Source organism: Quercus lobata, chromosome 9 (assembly GCF_001633185.2).
Source record: "Quercus lobata isolate SW786 chromosome 9, ValleyOak3.0 Primary Assembly, whole genome shotgun sequence".
NCBI lineage: Eukaryota > Viridiplantae > Streptophyta > Magnoliopsida > Fagales > Fagaceae > Quercus > Quercus lobata.
This window is the reverse complement of record NC_044912.1, coordinates 52,204,366-52,214,142: the sequence shown is the minus strand read 5'-3', so window position 1 is coordinate 52,214,142 and position 9,777 is coordinate 52,204,366. Positions and strand designations below refer to the sequence as shown.

The window sequence follows — 9,777 nt, the reverse complement described above, 5'->3', positions numbered from 1 at the left end:
ATTTTTTGTCCAGAGTTAGTCTCTCTTATATAGGCTGGGCAGACCTTTTTGACTTAGAAAAATTATTTCCTTTTCACTTAGAAAAATTGTTTCCCTTTCACACTAACGTTGAGCTAAAGATGAAGCTCGTGGCGGTGCGGCTGTAGAATCTTGACAATCAATGCTTGTGAGAAGAAATCAACATTCATTTAATGGGAATATGGACCATAGTACAAAACTATGGTCCCCTATTCAATGGTATTGTATTGACATCAAGTAAATCTTTTAGCATTATTACATGTGCACCATAGTACAAAACTATACTATACAAATGTTCAAGAAATAACACGTCATAGTGCCGAACAAATCTTCAAAAAAAAAAAAATCATCATAGTGCCTGCACTGTTTCCCTCAATAACATTGTGCTCTCAAATATTTTTAAAATGAATTCTGCATTTCAAAATGAATCATATATCATATATTTATATGGAAACAACCTACAAAACTAGACTAAAAATTGAAAACGATGGCTACATTTTTGTATATCATATTTCTAAAACAAAATTCCACAGGTACAAAGTGTTTTTTTTTGGGTAGAAACACCGGTAAAAAGTTAGATATGAATTAAGTCATATTTACAATGTAGTGTCGGTTGGGTTGGGTTGGGTGTATGGTATGACACCGTGTGGGTCCAGCCCACTTGATTGGTCAAAGCTCATTTATGAGCTTGTCTTCTCAAGCCACACAAAAACAGCTTTTGGTTTAATGCAAAGCTGACCAGAAGCGTGTGAGACAGGCTGAAGTTGAAAAGAAGAAAAGATCGGGTTCATGATGGTAGGATGGCAAAATTGGAAACCACACGCAAGTAGGAAATTGTGTCCTGATCTAAGATTCCTATCTGTGAGAGGTCTTACTGTCTAAGATTTTTGTGTTTGTAACCAAGTAGGAAATTGTGGACTGTTCTAACAAGAACTCAAAAGTAGTCCCATTGGAGCTGATATTCATGACAATAGAGTCTGAAGACAAAGTTTAAGAGCTCATTTAGCAGAGAAGTTTGAGTAATATTATTTGTAATTTTTTAAAATATATATAGGTAAAAAAGTACGTGAAAATATATATAATGTTGTTTAAAAATTGAAAATGAGTTGTTTAACATCTCGACCAAATGAACTCTAAATTTTTTTTATTTTGAGACTTCAACAAAATGCATTTCAGACACATTGTCCTCCAAGAAATTCTGTGCAATATTTTATTAACTCCTTCCAAGTATGAAAGTAGAACCCAGCTTTCTAGTGTGGTTCCCCCATTCAATTGATTCAATTTAAGATGTAATGTCCACAAGGTTAACAATTTTCCAAGAGATTTTGAGATGGGACCATCGAAGAAGTTATCATATATACAAAAAATGATATGCAAGATGCCTAAATTGGTCTAAGAAATCTGGGATTTTCCCCTCTAAGCTGACTACTGGACAAAAACATGTTAAGGTCCCAAAAATTTAGTTTGGTACTCCGTACTTGGCCTTGTAGATTACTGGAGCCTAAGGAAAGGTACGAAAGTTTATTACTAATTGCTTTTTGGCCATTAAATGATTCATAGAAAGATTAAGTGGGATGTAAAATTGACATTTTTAGGGACCAATGTGTGTCATGAAGTTGGCTTTGAGGCAACCATGTTGCTGAAAGAGAAGGGAGCTAATTCATTACCTGGAGCAAATTTTTGTTCCCCTTTGAAGGTTGACACCACTTGTGCAAAAATATTGACGGAAGAAAGATGAGAAACCCACCATAGAGCATTCATACAAAGATCATTTCCCTGCAGATTACGAAAATAAATCTCTGATAGATGTCTAAGATGCTGACAAATGAAACTCCAAAATCCTGAAAAAGAGAGATCGAGATGTGTAAGTCACGTATCCAAAATAGCTTGGAATACCCTTACCAGTAGAATTATTAAACTTAAGTATTTTAGTAGTTCTAACTAGAGTATTGAAGGATTAATCTTGCCACCCAACGGTAATCCATATCAACAGAATTTGAAATTGCTTGATGGGGCTTGACCCAACTTTCCACTTATATTGTCACATTAGACTCCAGAAATTTTCTTGAACAGACAAAGTCGATAACCCATTTGAAGGATTTTTAAGCGCTTTATAAAGGGGTTGTTTCTCTTTCTCATTGCAAGTTACATTGGAGCTCCTTTGCATAAGATGGAATACTAGGGTATTAAAAGGAAAACAAAAGCAAGAGAAGCACAAGAAATTATGAAAGATATAGACATGATGAAGCAATAATTAAGGAAGAATTTTGGTCAGAGGAAACTTCAAACGTTCATAGCAGGCCACAAAACAAGCATGTAGTTAAATAGGCTTTTCACCAAAACTAGTCATTGATGCTTAGGTCACAAATAATATTTATGCCTTTGTCCATTTCTCCAGTAATTAACCATTGTGATTATTTAAATATTACCTTTGAAGGAACTGTTTACCACCAGCAGATAAACATCATAACTTTCATGTATGCCAGGATCATAATTCTCTTAAGACTTGTAAATAGGATCTTCAAAGTTCGCTAAATACAAAGTTTCTTTCAGGTGGGATAAAGTATTCCATAGTACACCATTGAGCTCGACTTCCAAGTTGCAAGTTTCATGTTCTTTGTTATTGGTCCAAAATAGATTGTAAGACAAGCTTTCATATTACATAGGCCTTCAGCCCAAACAAATCTTACTAGCTTTCAGCTGAGTGCTTCTTGGTCATGTCCCCCTTCTTATAGATTTAAGATGCTTGTTCTGAATTCGGAATTAAGAAACTGCATACCAGTAGCAAATAAATGTATAGGAACATGATATCAAATTTCATTTAGACCAAGGTGCAGTAGCTTTTGCAAAAATAATGAAGGAAGCAACATTGCCTAACCAGGTGATGGGCTCACCATCACTGTCTTTATTAATTAAGCACAACCTTTGATTCCCTAAACATCATCTTTTTAGCCGAATGAGAACATATTCATCATAAAAAAAATAAAGCAATATTGATTAGCTAAGTAGTTTCCTAAATATCCATTTTTTTTTTTTAAGTTGAATGAGATTTATTCATTAGAAATAAATACATTGCAAACAAGACTAGCAGACTACCAAAAAAGAACCAAAACAATACAAAGAGCCCAATCCACAATAAGGATAAAACACTATAGATTACAGGACAACATATCATCAAAAGCAAACAGAAGATAGAAAAATACAAAGGTTAAGAATTAGAATCAAATACAGTCATAGGGATATTTCAAAAAGAACACAACCTTTGTTTCTGGCAGAATTCACAATATGCCAGCTTGATGCCAGTACATCTAACCTTTACGACAATAATATTGAATGTAGCTTTTTCATCTTTAAGTTGTTCTCATGCCATTGAGAGTTTTCTCCATCCAAAGTTGGATATATAAGAGCAATCCAAGAAACTTCAAAATGATAACAACAAAGTTTTCCTGCCTTTTAGAACTCCTATTGCCCAAGCTAACTATGCATCCCAAGTATCAGGTCTTCTAGGAATGGAACAAAGCCTATTAGTTAGAATACCTGGTAAGCTTGAACTGCTAAACTTTTGGTGTAGTAAGTCTAATAGCATTTCATGTTGTCCCCCACATTCAGATTTTCCTGATTTTGTAGTTCTAAATTGACATTTTCTGCTACATTGTGATTGATGTTTGCCTCAAAACACTTGCCCTAAATACGAATTACCCATTTGATAGTTAAGTTTCAAAGTTCTTATTTGAATTAACAGGCGAATTGTACAGAAAATTTTCAAACACAAGAATTGTATAAAAAATTTTCACACAGACATGAATCTCTTTAACATTATGGGCTATAGAGAGAGAAATCAAATTGAATTGCCTTTGGCAAGATATAGTCATACAGATTACCACTTTTAACAGATGAGTGCTTGTATGAGCTGAAAATTAATTTTATACTATCAAATTGGATTGCCTTGGACATTTATAGGAAGAAACATCGTATTCATATATATTCTATCTGTCATCAAAGTAAATGATTTCTTTTAGAAATTAGGTAAAGCAGATCTAGAAAATAGTCCTAGGATTGTGCCACTTGTCCCAATATGTTTAGCACATCACCATTTATTGTAGAAAATAGTCCTAGGATTGTGCCACTTGTACCAAAATCATTTCTGTTCCACGAGAACATTTTAACAAAATAAACAGCAGGTAGTATTTTCATCATCTCTTTGTGAAGCTTGCATGTCTACTTAGTTGTGATGCAATCTGGTGATGATAATATGCTTTGTCCAATAACTATGACGCATAGTATACTAAAATAAATGCTGATATGCATTTCTTGATATTGTTTTCCTATCATGACAAATAAATCCTATTGTGTTTATTGTAAATCCATGATGATATCTATTAGGCAAATGCGGCATTTGGAATGGCTGTGTGATGAATGTAAACTCAAATTCTTGGAGCTAAAAGTAAAGAGGAATCACTGGTTCATTATTTTCAAAATTGGAGAATCAAGAAGAGGTGGTGGAGAAACTTGAAAGCCCAGATGAAACCTGAGGACTTTGTAGAGTCTCTGCCCGCCAATGGGTACTGCCCATGATTGGTATTTCATCACTGATGAGAATTTCCAAAAAGCAAGATTTTTTTCATTGCATGGTAATTCTACTTTTCCTCAAGTAAGTAAATATGCATGCTAAAGACTAATGTTTCTCCTTTGGAATACTGTGCACAAATTCTGACGAAAAAATCATAGCAAATTTTGCTTCCCAAGTAATGTAACTACTCTCAAAATGTTAATGACACAATAGAACTAGAAATTGGATGCCAAACTAGATTTGGCTTCCAGGCTGAACGCTTCTCCTCTTTGGAGGCGTGCGATTATATTGAAGGCCAAAATAATAAACAATTTGGTATGCAATGTTGCCTATGAAAGTTGACTCTCTTGTTTTTCAGGTCAACTTGATACATCAAAAGTGAGAAGTAAAATGGTCTATGCCACCTCCAAAGATAGATTCAAGCGGGACCTAGATCTGGATGACATTCAAGTCAAGTTGAGAGCAACAGATCCTAGTAAAATGAGCCTTGACATTGTAAAAGGGCAAGCACTTTGTCATTTCACCCTTTTGATGTTTAGCTCTTCCTAACAATAATATTCTATGAGCATTTTTTTTTTCAATCCTTGTCCTTTTTATTCTTTAGTGTTGTATGGACTCAAACTAAACCTGTAGAATAATGTCATACAATGAATTCATCTATCATGATTAGCACCTTTTAGGCTGTTTTTCAAAGTCATGTTTGCTAGCACATAATTCAAACTTCAGAACCCCCAAATTTGTGTGGGTTTTAAACTAGAGTACAGACCACTTGGAAAAGCACCAAATCTGAGTTTTAATGGAAAGAACTAGGTACCAAGGATCCATACATCCATTGACTGGATAAAAAGGAAAAAATAAGCAGCCCATATTAAGGGATAGATTAATAAATCTAGTTGTTTACAGACTTGCTTAAAACTGGAAAGATATAAACATCTAACCTAGTGTTCTATTCTTTTTAGTGCAAAGTGAATAGAAATACCACTCCGTGCATAAATAGTTCGTACAAATCATAGGCAGAAATCATACCACTACGGTGCACATGAACCAGAGTTGCCTTGGGAAGCATACACAAGGTCCTGCAATAATCAATTGTATTCCCACAGAGTAAGCTTTTAGCAAGTTACATGCGCACCGTAGTACAATACTTTATGATACAGATGTGCAAGAAATACTCCTCACAGTGCCAACTCTGTTTCCTTCAGTAGCATTGTGAAGTATGTGGTAGAAATTGAATAATAAAAGAACAAATGAGAAAATAATACAAAATGAGTGTTTTACTTAAAACAAAACAAAACAAAACAAAACAAACAAACAAAAAATTGAAGGGGCCATTACCTTAAAGTTTCTCAATATTTTTGTAATTTTCAATGGGCCAAGTATTATCAAAACTCAAAGACAGGGGGCATAAGAAAAAAATTAAATTTTTTACTTGGCAAGCCACAAGAAAATTCAATAGAAAAATGAACAGTGGTAACAAAGTAGAATTACCCTTTACGCAGAAGTGCTTGTGTATATTTACATGTGAAGGCACAAGGACAGGATACAAAAACCCTTTACGTACCCATACGAAATAGCAGAAATACCAATCCTTTAAACAACCGTCAACCGCAAACACTCAAGAAGATAAAGAATCCAATATATACAGAAACAATAATACACAATCAAATTAAATACCCTTGAGAGTTATTGATAACAACATATACAAGGCCCACCAATTCTCTTTGGCAGCAAAGCCTTATCAGGAAATAGAAAGATTCAGAAAAAGTTGAGGAAGCCTGCTCACTGATTCAAGAATTGTGCTAATGGCATGAAAACGCCAAACAGCAAACTGCAGCCAAAGCACCAGGATCATCAGCTTCATCTTCAGCTTCAGCTGTGTTCATGCACCTCCAAAATGCAGCTGTTTGAATATTTATTAAAAAAAGAAGTTGTCAAGGACTTCTGGATATACGTGTAAAATCAAATAAAAATGGAGGCTAACAGTACCAAATTCTGGCATAACCCAAGAGCTTAAGGTGCCATCTCCTCCCCAAACTTGTCCACTATAGTCTCCAAAATAAAGACAAGGTCCTCATTCTCAACCTCATTCATAAGTTTAAAGAACTCTAGAACCGGACTAATCAAATTTGCATAGTTTAAATCAAAACTATCATAAAAGTGAACAAGTTCACAAATATATTCCATTTATCATAGCTTACATACCTCTAAATTTCTCACTGAAAGACTATCATCTAAATTTGTAAGGTGTCCATTCACAGTAGATGTTGCAGCAACCCGTGGTAGTTGAGAACCATATACAAGTAAAAGCAATGTGTAGAAAGAATACCCAATATCTTTCTTCAGCGCCAAAAAGGTGCTTCCTTCCTGGTCTAGCAGAAAAGGCAGAAATGCTATCATCAAAAGCAAAGTCCAAGTCCTCTCTCCCAAAAAATTCAAATTCAGTGGAAAATTGCTCACGCCTGTGATTTAAAATAAACGAAAATAAGAAACCCTAATTGAAATGGAAAATTTAAAAAGAGAGAGACAGAAGCGGAGACTGGAGCAGATCCAGTCGAGAATGGAGCAAGCGTCGTCGTATTGAAAAGGCCAAACCCCTTAGCCTCCGCTCATTCTCTCTCTCCCTCTCTCTGGGAACAGATTTCTGTTCCCAGAGAGAGGGAGAGAGAGAGAGAGAGATTTGAATTGTGTTTTCGGCTCGGGCCTTGTTGTTGATGTTATTATGCTCACGCACACACTGTGGTGGTGGTGTTGGTGTGTGCAATTTGCAAAAACAAATGGGGTTATGCCAAAATCGTTTCGGTTTTTTTCTGTTTTTTTTTTTTTTTTTTTTGGGGTTTTCGTTTCGGTTTTTTTTTTTTTTTTTTTTTTTTTTTTGGGCAGCAAATCGTTTTGGTTTTGTTGGAGTCAAAAAAAGTGAACCCATGTTTCTCAAAAAAAAGAAAAAAAAAGTGAACCCATGATTTCTTGCTTTTCAAATTTTGAAAATATATATAATGCATTCCTTGTTTTGAAATTAAATTTCAATTTCAATTGAAACTGTGAAATTATGTTTTAAAAACATTATTTCACAGTTTTTATGTTTTAATTAAGGAGAAAAGCTCATTTTCGTCCCTATATTTTCACGCGATTTCCACTTTGGTCCATAAGTTTTTTTTTTTACCGCTTTTAGTCCCTATTTAGAAAAACACGTTCTGTTTTAGTCCCTACCGCCAATGCCCTAACGACAAAATCTTAGGTGGCAGACGAAACACCCTATTAGCTAACATGACGCCGATGTGGCGTTGATGTGGTGATTAAGTGGCATTTTTATGTGCCACATCAGCATTTTAAAATAAAATAAAATAAAATTTTAGTTATTATTTAATTATTTAAATAATAATAATTAATAATTAACATAAAATTTTCTTTTCTTTTCATTATTTTGTTGGAAGATCATCTTTGTGTTCTTCGTTTTCTTACCGTTCATATTCTTCATGTTTTTAGTAAATTAATTCCTAGTTTCTTGTCTTTTCTTTGCCTTTCCAGTACTTTCTTTGTAACCAAAGAAATCGTAATTCAGAACTTAGATCAAACAATAATCAACATACACCAACCAAAATCCAGAAATCAACATACACCCACCAAAATTGAAAACCCAGAAATCAACATACACCAACAATCAAACCCAGAAACAGATCTACATATTCAAAAATTTTAACCCAACATACACCCATTAAAATCAAAAGACCTGCATCCTCTTTGTTCACAAAATCAACACCAATCTCCAAGTTGAAAACCCACCAATCCATGGAAACACAAAATCAAATCCAACTTGGAAACCCACCAATCTCCACCATCCTCCAAATCCCACCATTCTCTCAAACCCACCATCCTCCAAATCCCACCAATCTCTACCATCCTCCAAATCCCACCATTCTCTCAAACCCAGCCTTTGAATCATAACCCACAAATTTGTCACAGATCAATGTACCAATCCGCCAAAAACCCACAAACCTAGATCAACAAATCTAACAAACCCACGAACCCACAAATCCGCCACAGATCAGTGCGCCAATCTGCCACAAATCCACAAACCCAGATCAGCAAAACTCACAAACCCACAACCTACAAACCCAGATCCACACCACTGAGCTGAGAGATAGAGAGATGAAAGAGAGAAACTTGCTTATCTGGGAGAGAGAGACAACGATTCGTGAGAGTGGATCGGTCACAGGTGGTCAGAGAGAGACTTGAGCGACCCAATCTCCATCCTCCCATACTCCTGCTTCTCTCCGACCTTGACCTCGTCGCCGAGCCTCTGAACAATAAGCTGCAGCCCATAACAAATCCCCAAAACCACGACGCCGTTGGCCTCGGCCCATTCGAGGAATTCAGGCGGAAACAAAGGGGAATCGGGGGTGTGGACGGAGTGGGGTCCGTCGGAGAGGATGACGACGCGTGGGTTGAGAGATTCGATGGTGGAGAGCGGGGAAGTGCCGGAAATGCAGAGGGAGAAGATGGAAAGGGATCGGATTCTGCTCGTGATGAGATGGGTGTTTTGGGATCCGAAGTCTGGGATCAAAACAGAAGGCTGGTTTTATTTTAATTTTTTCGGTTTGTGTTGGTTTTATTTTAATTTTTTGGGTTGGTGTTTTGTGTTTGTTTTCATGTTTAATTCCTTGTTCAGGTTTAATTTGATGTTCTTATTTATTGGGTTTGTGATTTTTTTATTTTAATTTTGTGTTCTTAGATCTGAGTTTGTGTTCTTGTTGTTCTTACTCAAGACACACTTCAATCTCAACTAATGTGATTTTTTATTTTTATTTCTGTTTTTTATTTTTTTGTTTAATTAAAATTAAAAAAATATTTTTTAAAATTTAAATGCTGACTTGGTATTTTTTAATGACAAAATAAAATTTTTTATTATTATTTTAATAATTCCGTTTGTCACGTAGGTCAGTGTCCTAACGGCACTGACGGAAAGGACTAAAACAGAAGGCGTTTTTCTAAATAGGGACTAAAAGCGGTAAAAAAAAAAACTTAATAACCAAAGTGAAAATCGTGTGAAAATGTAGGAACAAAAATGTATTTTTCGCCTTTAATTAAAGAAAGTGGGTACTATGGAATGTGAAGTAATAATTGTGTAACAAGATTTTCTTTTTCCTTTTTTTCAAATGGTGACTTTTTTTTTTCCAGACAAATGTAGGATT

The 9,777-nt window shown here is 35.1% G+C and overlaps 1 long non-coding RNA gene across 1 annotated transcript; it reads right to left on the bottom strand.

The window, feature by feature from the left end:
• Nucleotides 1-1,244: 1,244 nt before the first annotated feature.
• On the bottom strand, nucleotides 1,245-5,860 carry LOC115959590. Its single transcript, XR_004084931.1, has 3 exons — nucleotides 5,615-5,860; nucleotides 3,279-3,702; nucleotides 1,245-1,794 (listed from the first exon to the last, which is right to left on the bottom strand). It is a non-coding gene; the product is annotated as an uncharacterized LOC115959590 (long non-coding RNA).
• Between the last annotated feature and the right edge of the window lie 3,917 nt (nucleotides 5,861-9,777).